The sequence below is a fragment of the Camarhynchus parvulus genome, chromosome 1 (genome assembly GCF_901933205.1).
Source record: "Camarhynchus parvulus chromosome 1, STF_HiC, whole genome shotgun sequence".
Lineage (NCBI taxonomy): Eukaryota > Metazoa > Chordata > Aves > Passeriformes > Thraupidae > Camarhynchus > Camarhynchus parvulus.
In genome coordinates this window covers 13222309-13239136 of record NC_044571.1, presented here as the reverse complement: position 1 = coordinate 13239136, position 16828 = coordinate 13222309, and positions in this window count along the sequence as shown.

Sequence of the window (16828 nt, the reverse complement as noted above, 5' to 3'; positions counted from 1 at the left end):
TCACTTTCCTTTACACACCATTGGAAGGACATGTTTAGCAGACTGATCTTTGCATCATACAGCATTTGCTTAGGTCAGTGCTTTCCTGTGGTATCACGTCCTGGAGCAGCTTCTCCGTGCTAAGTACAGTTTAATGCTCTGTCAACTTTCAAACTATATGAAAATGCACTTCAGATATGATAACTAACTTGCATAAAGAAAAGACATGATCTAATGTACCTGAAAGGATCTTGTGAAGAATAATTTGAGATGTTTGCATATATTGAAGTGTTACGAAAGATGTTCTTCAGTCATTTAATGTGCATACACATTTTCAAGACTGGTTTCTAAAAATGTGACTACTCAACACATTATACCCTCTCAGCTTGTAGTCTGAGTAATTCAGGTATGATTCTATTTCAGGTAGCAATGAAAGGAAAAAAAAATTAATAGAGGTAAGGAGCACAGAGGTTACACTCTCTTCATAGTGATGCATTTTTGACTGTGGCAAGAAGAGAAGTGCTGGCCTGGTTTTTACATATTAAAATTTAACTTTGTATTTAGAATTTGCCAAGACAATTTTGATTATGGTAAAAATTGATTTTTTTTCTCATTAATGATTTGAAAAACTGTCATTTTTTTGCTGCTGCTTGTTATCTAAGATGATGAAATGGGTTTCAGTTGCCTTAACACAGACCTTTTTTACTAATTTAGACCTTCAAGGGGTGTTCCCACCTGCCTCCATCAAAAGGATGCAAATTCCTCCTGGGTCCCAGGTTATGTCTGCCAACATCCATGGATGCCTCAGATACCTGAGGGGATCCAGAACGGCACTGGGGGTTTGTGCTGAGGCAGCTGAAACCCATTTTAGTTGCCTTTAAAATTCTAATTTGAAGCTACTTTTGCATATTTGCAAAAGCTATTGATTTTTCCTGAGTGGTTCAATATGGGCATTCAGTTTATTGCTTTATATCTGGAAACTGTTATGTGTGCCTTGTGACTGACCTCTTATATTAATATTTTCCCTGCTTAATAACTTGCCATTAAACATTGTTAAATGCACTGTAACCCAGAAGTGACACGCAGTTTTGGGGTGTTGGTTAAAGTAAGAATTATCCAATCAGAACTCAAAAACTAGACAAGGTGTCATTGATGGTTTGTTATAAATTCCTGGTTTGTCAGCTATGTAAATGGTTCTATTGATTAGTTCCTAATAACTTATCTTACAAATATATAATTTTTTAAAAGCATAAACAATAAACATGATTTAGACTAATATTCAGGTTCCACTGTGCAGGCTGTTTGGGAATAATGACATTCCTGCATGAACTACAAATATTCAGCTCTGTGCTGACTGCAGAACTAGTAACTAATATAAAATTAAAAGTTTGCAGTTGACATGGTTTTTAGCTAGCTTAAGCTAAATACTGACTTTTTGCAAGTTTTTGCATTAATGAAATTAAAGTGCCTCATCTGTATGGGAAACAAACTTGGGAAGAGTTGCGAACACAGTAAAGTGAAAATTCTCTTTTGAGAATTTTGTGCTCAGACAGTATGGAGATGGGTAGCAGCATAAAAATCTTCAAGCAAGTTTGAACAAATGTTCAAATATTCCCCCAGCACACATTTACAATATTTGCAGCTAGTCATCCATTTCCTACTGAATGCTGTGTTCTGGAAACCAAGCAAAAAAACAATAGTAGAGAGGCTAATTAATCATAAATGAGTCTCATACTAGAGGATTTTTATTAGCCCTAAAAGACCACAGTAACAGCTCCACCCTATGTACACAATGAGAATATGAAATGTTTATGGATTTACTGGGCTTTTATTACTGATTTGCTGTTTTATGCTATAGGGAAGACAGAATGTGACCTTCTCAGAGGCCCCTTACATACATTGATCAAAACCATAAGCTTCTAAAGAGGTGTAATTTTGGTAAACAACACCATTTTCATTTTGTTTCTTGTAAAGTGAATACCATGCAGATACCCTGTAATTTTATTAAAGTACTAGTGAAACACAAAAATAGTTATTGATAGGTATAAGGGAATTATTTTGATATTTCCATGTAATGGTCTTGGGCAGTAGTTTGCCAGGCTATCCCATGCAGATTGAACTGCACTGTAACACAGTCTTGGTACTTAGTATACTGCTAATGTCTAATTATGAAATGATTTGTTTTTTTGAAGAGGTTATAAATGAACATATGTAGCCCTACTAAGAATTCTGTACTGACTTGCAGTTTTTATCTCCTTGACGAATTGGTGTGTATGAGTACCTGAAGCATCTGAACATTTGAAATCTTTATCATGGTATTTAGGTTATTTAGGAGAGCAAAATAGACATGTAGATCATCTCTCTCCTGTGAGAGGAATTTATATGACAATAAGCAGGATGCAGAAGGAAGCCAGCTTAGATTTTCTGCTTGTTTGAGAATTGCTTCAAGAAATAACTCAGTTCAGGAATATTTGGTAAGTAAATGTTACACTATCTGAACCAGAATAGTTTAATGTTGGTCCATATTTTGATTGTTAGGAAGGATCAGATTGCACTGTTTTAGGCAGTGCTGTGTTCTTTCCAAGGAACATTAACTGCCATTTCTCCTCTTTTGGGTGTGAAAGTAAGATCTAAACAATTAGGCTTGTGGAATAAGCCTATGAAGGATGAAAACAAGGGGATGAGTCAGGAAAATTGAGCATAAAAGTTGGCTGAGGAGTTAGTTCCATGTTTTAGATGCTCTTTATTTGCTCATTTCTCTGTTGATTTGTTTGTTGATTTAAACAGCTTTTGGTTTTAAATTTTCCAAACAATTTAAGAAGGAAAGTCTATGGCACAGTGTCAATAGAAGGGTATTTCTGGGTAGGTCAAGTTAATTTACATGGAAAAGCACTTCCATTTATAGTACAAATTAGAAAGAATGTAGCTGAAAAAAATTACTCCTGTTAAAAACTAATTATAAATTAGCTTCAGTGGAAAATTTATATGCTCATTTGAGAAGGATCTCTGGCTTTTGCCTTGGAGAGCTGAATGATGATTAGAATAAAAGGTATTCCTGCAGTGGAGCCAAATACACCATAAAGGCTGTACTGCACAAGCCCCAGGTTTCCATAGTGTGGAACCCTTAAGCATCAACTCATATTTTCCAATTAGGACTCACTAATGTTCCTCTATGTGTGGTAAAATTATAGTCAGTCATTTATTCCTCCTGGAAGCATATGAGCAGAAACCACCACTAAAGTTATGTGTGTGTGTGTGTGTGTGTGTGTGTGTGCGCCGTATAAATAAAAAAGATATATTTATATATATAAATTGTAGTTTTTTGCTATGATTGAATATAAATCATGCTACTTTTTTATTGAAGACCCCTCACCCCTGCACTATTTAGGATTCATTATAGTATAGAGTGAGGTTTAGCCTATGCAAAATGGTTGCCTGTTGAGTAACAAAAATAAGTTATGAAGAAATAACTGAAAAAATAAACTTAGTAAACTATCCATAGCTTATCATGCATAGCTTGGATCATAAAAGATTTAACCAAAGGCTGGAGCAGAGTTTCCCCAGCTCCTGCATTGTGTGAGTCCCAGCTAAACTCTGCCACACAGTCTGGGCTGAGTGTCCAAGTATATGAATATGGAAGCAGTGCTAACTCTCTCAAACCTTATCTGAGCTTTTGGAAGCAGAACAAAAAATTTTTACAGAATTTTACATTATGTAAGATAATTTAAAAAAGATTTCACATAATTGACCCTGGACACATTTCCATCTTTTTTTTCCTGGATGATCTTGATGGTGATCCTAGGCGCTCTGTGCTTTCCAATGCCATGATGAAAATGGTAATGTGTGACAGATAAGGTATGAAACAGTGATCCCTCTGGAGGCTGTGGTGTTTTACAGTCACTGGAATCATAAAACCCATTCCTGACCTCAGCTTTTAAAGGTGGATTAACTGATTAAGCAATTTTAACAAAATGTTTTTTACAAGGCTCAAAAGGTCATAGAAAGCAAATGCAAGCACAGAAGGAAGGAAGCAGATTGAGGACCTCCTCAGGCTGGACAGGAATTAGGGCTGGGGATCTTTTTAGAAATGACTGACTCATAAGCATTAAGCATAAGAAGTAGATATTATATAATATGTCTGCATTATGTCCTACTTTGCCTGGAAGGTGTTATATTTATTACCACTTTTAATGGGAAATGTCAGAAAGGTTTCTAAAGCTCATTTTCCCAGAATTTTAGACCTACCTCTTCCTTTGTTGCAGCCTATTGGATTTCTTTTATTCAATCCCAAGGATGTTTCTTTTTCCTCCCCATGATTTGCTCCTATTGGAGGAAGCTAGTACTTATCCTCCAAGATGTCATCCTTAGATTAGCCTCACAAAATAATACATAGCTTGATTTTAAACAAGAGCAGATCCATTTCAGACATGGTGAAGGGGTAATGCACTTTCTCCGGCTGCCACTTCAAATGTTCCTGAGCATCCCACTGTGCCTTGATTTCCTCATCCATAAAGTAAAGATAAAAATAACAGCCTTTGGCTTAATTTTTTAAACCAAAAATCTCCAAAATCTGTTGTGGAAGAATGAGATGTATATGCTTAAAGTTCCTTACTATACCCACCACATGCATGTGATGCTTGATACCTCCCTCCCCTTCCCTCCCCTTCCCGCTGTATTCCATGCTTAGATTTTGTCTGTGCCATCCTGTTTGACCTCTTTTCTAGTTCCTGTATACATCTGACCCATCATCTACTCTTCTTAGGATCCGAGCTGCTGCACTTTTCCCATGATGAATCTCTATCTATACTAACTGAAAACATGCTTAGTTGCAAAAAATTCTTGTTTCTTTGCTTCTAGTGTTTGCAGAATTTCTTGGATTAGAATCCTCAGCAGAGCTAATTAATGCAGCCTATAATGGTGTATTTATACATGTAAGTGATCTGAAAAATGTTAAATAAGTGGTTAACATTGTGTACTACAATGGGAATGCTCAAAGTTCATGAAGTTAAACTTATGCAGGATGATGGAGCATCTGAGGTCATTGATTTAAACCAGCACAAATTCATTTGGGAGGTAGCAAAACTCTCTTGAGCTGGGTACTCTGTTGATCCTGGATTTTATTTAATTTTTTTTTTACATGGTGGTTGTTGGCCCTCTGAACAGTAAAGGCTGGAGCCTCTTCAGGAGAGTAGGACATTGCTTCTTGTCTTTCACACTAGGAATACTGTCTGTACATGTGACAAGATTGATCAGTCAGACATTAGTATTGATAATAAAACAGTTAAGGAATAAACTAGAGGGAAGAAAAGGATAGATGGTAATACAAGATAATCTCTAACAGGTTGACTAAAATGAGATGTGCCTAAGCTCTGTGCCTTTTCTAGCCTTGATGGTCTTTAAAAGTCTCTGTGTCAGCTCTGAAGTCAGTTGTCCTAGAAGAGGGAGCAGACTCTGGTGGCAGTGGGATTTTGCTGCTGCACACTCACTCACCCAGGACAGCCCATTCTCTGCTGACAGCTTGTTTCACATGTGGTTTATAAATGAACCCTCAAAGGCCTGATGTTTGGAAATCCAGTTGAAAATTAATGTTTCATCCAAAACCCTAAACCAGATGGTACTTGGCCAGTACTGCTGTTGGGAGCATTTCAGTGTGTAAATAGCTGGCCAGCTTCTTTTGCTGAGGGTCCTCTTCTGATTCAATAAGCTATAATCCTCTTTTTAATGTTTGGACAAGTCATTCAGCAAAGTCATGGCAGGAGGCTGTGATTAAATGTGCAGTTCTACACAGCTCCTAGAATTCCTAAAATACCGGGCTGAAGCCAGGGTCTGATACACAGTAGAAGCTGTGGGAAACAAAAAATGTATTTTCTAGTCTCAGTGACAGGAACTAAATTAGAAGCCAAACACCTTTGCTGGAAATAGTCTGATACCTGCTGATGCCAGTAATTGCAGCTAGTCTGCTAAAATAAGCCAAAATGATCATTGTCACTGGCAGTGTGCTCTGAGATAGCAGCTATTGCAAGCAAAGGGCTTGATACTGAGGTAGCATGAGCTGATATCACAAGATAACATGCACAATTTCTCTGGAGGCTTCAAGCACGTATCAGACACCTGGCATGGCTTCCCCATGCTACATCTGCAGGAAGCCATTTCCTGGCTTTCTGTCTGTGATGGACTGCTTCTTTATGGGGTAGGGCCATACTCTACATTATTTGGCTGTACAGCAGTTTGGATACCAGTGTTTTGCTCTAAAACATGGTTCTTTGCCAGATCTTTCACTTTAATTGTATACAATTTGTTTTAGTAGAGAAAAACAGAGGGTTGAGCTGCTTTGAGATGGAAATGTTGATAAAAATCTGGAAGAGTCTTGTACCTCATTACAGAGGTCTTTGGAGACATTTTATTCTTATCTTCGGTTTAACAGTTCAGACTTTCGATGATATGTGCACTTAAAAATGAATACCTTTGGAATAATACAGAAGGTGATGAGATTTTTGGAGACAATGAATGCATTCTAGCTCTGTAATAATTTCAGTTTGCTCAAAGAAAAAAGGCTAATATAGGCAATACTTGTATTTTTCCAGCAGTGTGTCTCATGCTGCAGCATGCCAGGAGGAAAAGAAAAGCCCACGCACAATGCACCAGATGTGCACAACTGTGTGTACAGAGAATAAATCTTCAAGACAGGCTGCAGCAATGTATTTTTCTTCATCCCTTACAATGTGCTTGAGAAGAGTGCCTTCTAGGCAGGGCTCTGAGAAGGATGAATATATATTATCCTCAATCTGAAATGCTTTGTGGCTGTGCTCACCCTCTGTGAGCTCCTCAGCCGTGCCCATGCTCCGTCCTGAGGTGATGCTGCTGCCTCCCTGCAAGGCACTCTGCTGGCGGCTTCCCCCAGAGGACATCCCTTTCTCAGCTATTCATGGGACTCCTAAACAATGTAATTTGCTACTACATAGCTGCTTTACTGCAAATAACCTAGTGTTATATAGTTCTAATCATTTTTAATGTTTGTGTGAGGAGGGAAAGGCGGCTTTCCAAACACTGCTGGTATGAGGGTTCACTTGGCATTGAGGTACCACAGCTGTATCACTTTCAACCATTAGGAACTGCAGCCATGCTCTGGTGGCAGTCAATAAGCTCAGAATAAGACCAGAACAAATACCTGCTGCTTTATTCTCTGATTTATTGCTTACTAGCATTGTCTTATTTCTAAAAAAATTATTGTAGAGATTATGGTCTGCCTAGACATTACTTAGTGTTAGTTTTTTTTGTAAAACAGTGCACAGTGAGGAATTTATTCTGGAGGAAATTTCTTAAACGTTGATAGAGTGCAAGTGGCACCTTTATACTGACTGCCTTTCATTATTCAAGACAGGAATGCTGCATTGTGCTGGTGTGTTTTAAAAAGAAAAAGAGGAGTTTTTTTACTTGCCTGTTTTTTTAAATGTTTAATATGGAATTTGAGTAGTGGTTCATATGGCATTAACTACTCTGAAATATGTACTGTTACTCAATATGTATTTGTCATTTCTGATGTTAAAAGCTATGAATATATAAAGCAATCAATATGAATCCTACTTCTTGCTCACTTTTCACATGTGCAAATCCATAGAGCTCAAGATCTACTATGAGCAGCTGACAGCTGGTAAAAATAACTCAGTTAAAACTGTTTGTGCTTACCTGCCTGCAAAACTTCTGTAAAACCTCATGCTCAATCTTGTGATTCCACAAAGATGTTTTTCAATAATGAAACAGAAGATGAAATGCTTCAAAAGAATCGGCTCTTGCTGACACAGGGCAGATATGCATGCACTAAAATGTAAAAACTCCTAGCCTTAAGTCTTCAAGTTGAGTAAAGTTTTGAAAAATTTACCTAGCAGTGGGAATCCTGGAGGTTTATAAATAAATACAGTGGTGACATTTTAAAGACTGTTGTGAAATGTTACCTTCATGTAGAAAGAAGCTATTTTGTACCCTGATTCTGTTCACCTCTCCGCCCTTGTTTGTGGTTCAGTTCATGGGGGACCAACAACCTGTGATACCTCTGCAGGACACATTTTTTCTTCTTGTAGACCCTACCCAGCCACAGCTTTTCTGCAGTTTGGTTACACATTAATTTTGACAGATGTACTTCAAAGTTCTGTTCAAATTTCAGCAGCAAAAAACCTCCTCATCCAAGTTACAGCTCATTATTAGTGACTGTTTATGTTATCTCAGGGCTTGCTAGACAAAGAAACTGCAAACACTACACTGAGCACTGGATTAATCAGTGTATTAATCAGTGTATAATCTTATGCAGAATAAGGCCTGGCAGTTATGGCTATAGTGTTGCCTATGAGTCAAAACACATCAAAGTAATCTTCCAAAAAAGTGGCCTCAGCCTTCAAAAGTGCTTCTATATATGATTAGGATAATTTACACCAGAGGATTATATTCCCTGATGTTTGGAAAGGTTTGTAGACAGAGCTGGAGGCAGTGGAGGGACTGTGCCAGAGGATGCTTAGATGAGCTGGCCTGAGTGCCAGTTCTTGTTTGTCCCTGGTAAAAGCTTGCACTTTTTGGATTACAACCTTATCCAGGTGTCTGGGCAGAGGGGTGGATAAGCTGTGTGTGTGGTGGCTTGCTCGTAACCTTCTTCCATTTACACTGTTATAACCGTGTTAGGCCACGCTGACATCAAACACTTTTGATGGAATGAAATTTGTAAAGATAGTAGATTTAATTCTGGACATATAAATGAGATTTTTATGCATAGAGGGGATATGAAATGCATAAAAATGCATTTCAATCACTAACAATCTCTGAGAATATGGTTTAGAAAACTCACATGGGCCAGCCAGAGGAAAAGTTAATTTTGTATTAATTTTCATAGAAAACATGATAAGATGGAAATGGAAATCTGCAGTGGCCAGCCAGATTCCAGAGGCATTACATTTTCTTGCCCTGTAGGAGATGTGTGGGAGAGAAGTATTTTCATGCATCTTACAGTGCAGCACTTGGCACTTGCAAAAACGTGGTTAAAAGTGCAACAGCATTTAATGGAGCAACTGTTTCCACCAGCTTTCCTCCTGTATTTGAAGAATTCAGTGTTATGAGGGGAATCTTGGCTGCCTTAAGCCCAGAGAAACTTTTTCCTGGGTCCTCTGTGCTAGAAGGCTTAAACTAGCAAGGAGTGATAGGGCTTTGCCCTCTTGAGCTTCTTAAGGTTTCACGGTTGCAGAGGCAAAGTGACTTACAGCTCTGCTACAGCCTTTAAACCTTCTCCTGCATATAAAATTTGAAGTGCTGAAGTGCTAAATGGGCTGAGCTCTAAGCCAGTTTACCTCTACATGCATAATGGTTTAAGCAGTTGAACACAGTCAGAGGTTCCTGTTGAGGACAAAGTGCCTGCAAAACTTCTGTGGCTGGTAGATTTCCTGTGCTTTGCTTCACGTCTTGCTGGCCATAGCCCGTAGCCTGACATAAATGCAAAGACACTGTGGCTTCACCAGGAGAGAGAAATCTGCTGGTCTGAAGGCGATTGTATGTTGAATTTGTTTTAGAACTCACTTCTCTAGATCTCTGCTATCTATACATCAATGTGGGTATCTAAATAACTTTTTGAGTCAGGGGACAGGGCTCCTCACAATTTTCTCTTGAAAGGTATGGCAATATTGAGCTGGCTGTGACATGAAAAAGATGTGTTTTAAACAACTGAAGCTATGGAATAAATTCTTTCTCTCGGTTACCTCAGTATTTATTCACTCAGGAATTAACCTAGGGCAGCCTGGTAGCCAGGAGTGCAGAAGGAGGAAGATGGGCTTCCTGAGCAGCAGAATGAACACTGAACAAGAGATTGAAAGCAAAGGACAATATTTCTAAGCTTTTTACTACCACCTTCGTGATCAAGAGTAAATGTGCAGCTAAAGCCCAGCTAACAACTCTTTCCTTTCATATACAGGGTCACTGTGTCTGACGGCACTGGCAGTGCAGCAGAGAGAGGTAGATTAGTCCAGGTGAGGGGCTTTGCTTGTTTGTGTGTTTTGTGTAGTTTGCTTTTTTAGTTTACACTGAGTGAAGTTAAGTAATGAAATGCTAAGTTTGTGCAGGTACTTTTGTGACAATGTTCATAAAAATGCTCAGATTTCTCCATATGAAAAGCCACCAAGAGATCCAGGAAAGACTAAGAAAGCAAGAAGTGATAAGTATATATAGATATATATATTTTTTTTTTTGCAAGCAAGGAATGGTGGGTCTACAGCTGCTTTTTAAGGTGTATTCTGCTGAATTATAAAACAAGATGAAGCTTATTTTCTTTCAGACATAAAACTGCATTGTATGGTTGACTCTATTTTCTGCTGCTATTCTTTCAGTTTTCACATTCAAAATCATACATTAACTAAATCTTGGGAGAGAAATATAAACCATGGAATTCCCTTTAGCCTCACAGGCATTTGGTCCTTGAGATCGCAAACTCAACCAGGCTGCCACCAATCCTGCCTCCTTTAATGAGCTCATCCATTAACATTGGATAATTCAACATGCAATATGAATTTATTAAAAATTCATCAGGACAGTTCAGAATCCAGGTTTAGTTCTGTGTTTTTGGAACAGTTGACTAATATTTCTAAAAAGCTAAGCCTGGAAACTATTTCCGGTGTTCTTCAGGGATCTAATATATAAACAGGAATTATACACTTCTAAAAGTGTTATATATCAACACTTCCATGCATTGCTAAAATATTAATTTCCTTGAGACAGGTGAATTTCTAAGGACAAGCAGGAGGCCTGTGATGCTGCTGTGGAGCTCCAGGTGTACCACTACCAGATTTTGAGACCATATGCAAGTCATCCATGGTCCCACTCACCCATTTTCCAACAGCCTGGACACAGAATTTTAGGCAAATGTTAATTAGTATTCATAGCAATACTTTTGCACCACTTCATTTCAAACACAGGTGCTATTCTCAGCTTGTCAAAATACCAGTAAAATAAATGAAGTAAAATGAGGGAAAATTTTAATACAGCTCAAATTCTTAAGTGTGGTTAACATATTCTTCAGATAAAAATGGCGCAAATAAGCAAATGGCCTTCCAATTAAGAAATACACTTGCTCTTTTAATTGTACTAATTTGTTTCTAGCTAATGTTGAAAGAAGACATGACTGATGCCTTTATTATGAGTTTATGGTTAATAAATGAGGAACCCATCTCAATTTATTAGCATAATGGATATTGTTGGAAAAAGGGAGATACAAATGCCAGCACCTCAGAAAAAATATTCATGAGAATTATGATTCTGCAAGACTCTATTTTTACTGTATGATTCTTTTGCCCCTACTGAAAAATTTAAGAATTGCTTCAATTTTTAATACAATAGTTACAGAAGATGATATCTTATTTATTTTAATTCCGTATTTAGTTAGGTAAAATGTTCAAGATTATTATATTTCAATATTATTATATATTATTTGATTTCTGTGAAACATGGACAAAAGCATATGGACAAAATTTCCAAAATGTGAAGGAAAATAACACCTTCTGAACCAGTAACCTGAATTTGTTACTCCCGAGTGTGAGTAAAAAATAAAGCAGAAGCTTAAATATTTGAGAATTTTAGACTATATTCTGTATCAAAACATTTTAAAGCTATAAATTATACTAGATAAATTTGTTCCTTGCAATTAAATGTGATTTTTTAATAGAAAATTATAAATGTACCCAAAGGAAAGGCTGTAACTCCTTAGTATATGGCCAAAAGAAAATCAAATGAGTAGGTGTTGTAATAAAGAGTAGGATTAATTTCTCCTAATTAAAAATCAGATAGCAGACATACCAGATCTTTAAAAATCAGATAGTCTTAAACTCCACATCTCCTTGCCACACAAACGCCAACAGAGCTGCAAATGGAGCAAGCACCTGACCTCTGTAATTTCTATAATGTGACAAACAGAGCAGGGACTTCAGAATCCCTGATGAGATGGTGTTTCCAAAAGTGATGTCAAGGTAATCTTCCACCCTGCCCCTAATGCAGTTAATAAGATACTGAAACTCTGCAGTAATCCAAGTCACTAATTGTTCATCCTCTTCTATGCCAGACTGTTTTGACAGTGAATTCCTAGAAAAGAGACAAAAATCTAACCCTCACTGGCAGAGAGAAATCTAATATGAATTAAAATTTGTTAATGCCCCTGTGAGAGTTTCAGGACTGCTTTTTAGATGATTTACCTTCAAAAGAGGTATAAAACTGTCTTAATTTAGATAAAGCTTAGTTACAATTGTTTCTCCTTGCCAGATGGGATTCACCAATGTCTCTTGTCTTTGTATAGAAGATATTAGCAATATAGGATGGACCAAAGCAGGGCTTGCTGCTGTCTTCATGGGATGAATTTATTTTCCTAGCTTACTTAGACTACAGTGTCAAACACACTGGTCACTCTCAGAGATATGGTCCTTGTTTAAAAAGAGCATAAAAAGAGGATAAGGATGAATCTATATATGAAATGATATGTTTTTCTTTTCCCTCCAGCAAAATATTAATAATTAAGAACAGCTGTTACTTAACATACTCTTAATGATAGCATTTTCCAAGGCTTTTCACATTGCCAAAATGACACTGGAAGAGTTAACACTTGTTTCTCAACAAATTATAAACCACAATCCTTTCACTCACTGGGAAGAAAAAACTTAATTATCAGGGCATTTTCCAGATAATTCTATGTTCCAATCTCATTTAGAGAGAGTAACAATTGTTAGGACCTTACAATTAATTTTAATAATGACAAAAGCAGCTGTGGTTTAAATGAAATTGTTTCTAGAAAAAACAAAATGAGGTATTGCATTCTATCAATTTCAGAAGCTGTTTTGAATATTCTGATTTCCAGACAGACAGGAAGAACTGTTGTGAAAAGAAGAAATAAAAATGGGTCAGAGCAAGATAGATTCTGGATAAACAAAATTAATGTGGACTTTGGGCCAAAGAAGTTGAAATAAAAGGTAGGCAGAAGTTACACAGAATTGGAGGTAGCAGTTAATACCAAAACTCTATCAAAAAAGAAAGGGTAAATTAAGATTGTCAGAGGGCAGAATTCATGGAGCTGCTCCAGAACATCATTGTCGTGAACAATGGCATTAAAACAAAACAGCTCCCACGGATGTCTGTCCTTTATCCTCTCCCTACACACTGCAGATCCCTCATCCCTACCCTCAAATGTGAATGCTTCTGCCTTCTTGCATTTCAGCCAGTCCCCTGGGTTGTCCCTTCCCTCTGCAGCCTCCCCTGCTCTCTGGTTACCATTTAGGAAAGGCCCTGAGGATGTCAGTGCTTCCAGGCTGTAACTGTGCTGCTCAGCTGTGTGTATTTGCTGGCTAGTGTGTATTTGCTAAGCTGCCACCAGAGCAAAGAAAATAGATAATTGTTGAAATTGGGTGGCAAAATTTGTGTTAGATGAGGCACCAATTTGTGCTGCTCTCTCTATTCAACTGCCTGTGCTCATGACAGCATTTCCTTTGAGACTGTGCTCTGGCAGATTTGTTGGAATTGTCTAATGACTTCAGCAGCTAAAGGGGAAAGATACTGAGAGGCTTACAGAGAAAAGGGCAGGCACACGGTATTTTCACTTCCTTGAGAAGCTTAGGGGAAAGAATAAAACTATTTTAAAGAAATTTTGATATTCAGCATAGGATTTACTGATTTTTCATCTCTTGAGGATAGTGATAGGGCAAAGCTTCAGGTATTCAGGGAACAGATCCAGAAGTAAGTTCTTCCTGTTCTCATCTGTGCCATTAGAAAAGAAGGTTTAGTGTGTGAGTCCCCAGCTGAGCAGACAAAAACTTGCACACAGGGTGAAGTCCCTTAGAGCAGACAAGGGTGCATAACAGTACGTAGGAGCTGCACTGCACCAGAGAGGCTGAGGACACTGGAGAAAGAGAAGAGAGGGAGAGGAGGAAGCATTTACACAAAGTACAGATTACTGTAATACATGGTAACACTCTCATCTTACCAAATAATTCCATAATAAAACCACCAAGTACAGTACAGCAGTGGTCACAGGCCCCCAGGTCCTGATTTCACCTGGTATAGAGCTCATTTCCTCAGCAGCTAGTGCACTGCTGTGTTTGAATTCAGTAAAAGAATAATGTTGATAACACATTGAAATTTTAGTTGTTGCTGAGCAGTGTTTACATTTAATTAGGCACTTTTCAGTGTGTCATGCTCTGGCTGTGAGCAGGTGCACAGGAAGCCAGGAGGGAACATGGCCAGGACAGGTGACCCAAACTATCCCAAAGGATGCTCACAGAGCATGGTCCACTGAAGGTCATTCCCAGTATTTCAGCTGGGGGGAATGGGCTGGGAGGGGCCAATTGCTGCCTGGGGATGGGCTGAGCAGAGGTGAGTGTGTGCAGAGCAGTTGTATTGTGCCTCACTTGTTTCTCTTGGGTTTTCATTCCTCTCTCTTTCTTCTTTTGATTGCAATTATTATTCTATGGTTATTATACTTTTATTTTAATTTATTTCAATTATGAAACTATTCTTATCTCAACCCACAAGTTTAATGTTTTTTTTGTTTCCAGTTCTCCTTCCCATACTATTGTGGCATGGGGAAGGAGTAAACAAGTGGCTGTGTGGTGCTTAGTTGCCTCCTGGGTTTAAACCACAACCATTTTCCTGTTACTTTCCATTCCATAAAGTCTCTAATATTTACCCAGGAAATTTGTCTCCAATCCATCACATCCTTTGTTAGCTTCCTACCAGACCACTGCTGTCTAAAGGGGGAATGCCACCAAGACTCAGGAGGACACCTAAACTCATGAAGCAATTCATGTAACCTTACTTGGTCTCAGAGTACTGGGAAAAGGCTTAATTGTTTTTCCAGTCTCTCCCAACAGACTGGAGCATGCCATGTTTAGCGCCCTTTCCCCAAGTGAGCTCTCCCATCCTGGAGAGAAAGCATAATGGCCCTGAACAAAGGGATTAAAAAAATTGCTGGACATCAGCTGGCAATTTCTGTGGCAGAATTACATTTAGCACAGAGTAGAGTATCTTCTCAACTTAAGAGTAGGTGAAAACAAGATTGGTGAAAACATTTTTTTGGTGTGTGGGTGTGGGTGTGAGCCCACATGAGGGCTGACATTTCCCATACATTCTGCTTCAGTGTATGCTGTTTGGATTCCCAGGTATGAATATCATCCTCTATGAACATAAATGCTGTCATTGTCCTTTTTGGGATTGTGTATGAAGTTTGAAGGCCTTGATCATTTTATCCGACTTTCCAAAATTTCACTCTTTGATCTGCAATTATAAAATACTTTGAGAAACATCCTTGGTGCACTTGAGATACAAGAAAGGTTCAGCTTCACAGCTCTGGTTTAATCCAAGCTGTTGCACACTTGCCAGTGGCAGCATTTGAATGTCACATAGTTTGACTTTCGAAGACTGATCATAGACTTACTAAAGCTGTCTAGACAGCAGTTGTCTGTTTTATACTCCAGCTTTCCAAAATAGGTACCTAAATGGTGCTTTGCTTTTGCCTCTGACTAGCAAGAGAGAATGGTAGAGACCAGATCAATAACTTAAGAGACCTGAAGAGGCCATGACTGCTTGCAAAAATGAAAATAACAAGGCATCTCCCAAGACTGATGGACTATTGCTTCTCAGGCCTTAAATCCAGTGCATTTCGTTTGCTGTGCTGATATTTCCAGCCCATTTTAGCAGCTGTCCTCTCCCTGCTACTCTGTTTCTCTCTGGTAACTGAGAATTCAACATATTAATTTTCCTGTTACAACAGGACCATTTTGAAAAGTAAATTAAGAATATATAAACTGAAAAGCAACTGTGAACAAGACAGAAAAAAAATATTAGTCCTAGATTTTTTTACAGAAATAAATACTCCCCCAGAGTCTGAAATATGATACAAAATAAAAAGGATCTTTTAATCTGCAGGATAGGGCTGCACAGAGAATTTATGGCAGTTTGTTTTGTGGTAAGTGATAGGTCTGAACAGTGCAAAAGGGATCCCTGTTGAGCCCAGCTAGGCTCCATGATGCACATCTCATCCTGCAGTTCTGGATTCCAGGCTGGCTCTTGGTAGCTGGTGTGTGCTGTCAGCACAGTGCAGAGCTGCTGCCCTGGGCATTGTCTGCACTGCCAGGTCAGAGCAGCTTTCCACCTTGCTGAGAAGCAGAAGTTTTACCTCACAACCTCTGCTTTGAGAGAAATGTCCATGCTTCTCTGCATTGTGGAAAACACACTGGAAAATATGTGTTTGTCCAGGAATGGGCTTGCTACTGGCTTGATTGTCTGGGAGTCTGGCTCTCAGACAGGTCTTATCTTGCTCAAGTCTCATTCCAGGAGCCAGCATATTCTGAGTCGTGTATCTGGCAGGATGTGGGACCACTTAGCAAGAGCTCAGACTGGGACATTTTGGCACTCTGGTGTGATGTTTTGGCTCTAAAACCAGGTAGAGGCTGGGATAGGGTAGAGCCTTCTCAGGTTCAACAATTATCTTCCTTGGAAGGAAACCTGTGACACAGTTAACAAATAAAATACAGATACAGAATCACAGAATCACAGAATAATAAGGTTAGAAAAGACCTCAAAGATCATCGAGTCCAACCTATGTCCTAACACCTCAACTAGAATATAGCACCAAGTGCCATGTCCAGTCTTTTTTTGAACACATCCAGAGCTGGTGATTCTACCACCTCCCTGGGAAGAGCATTCCAGTACTTTATAATTCTTCTAGTGAAAATTTTTTTCCTGATATCCAACCTATACCTTCCCTGATGTAGCTTCAGACTGCGTCCTCTTGTTCAGCCAGTTGCTGCCTGGTGGAAGAGACCAAACCCCACCTGTCTACAGCCTC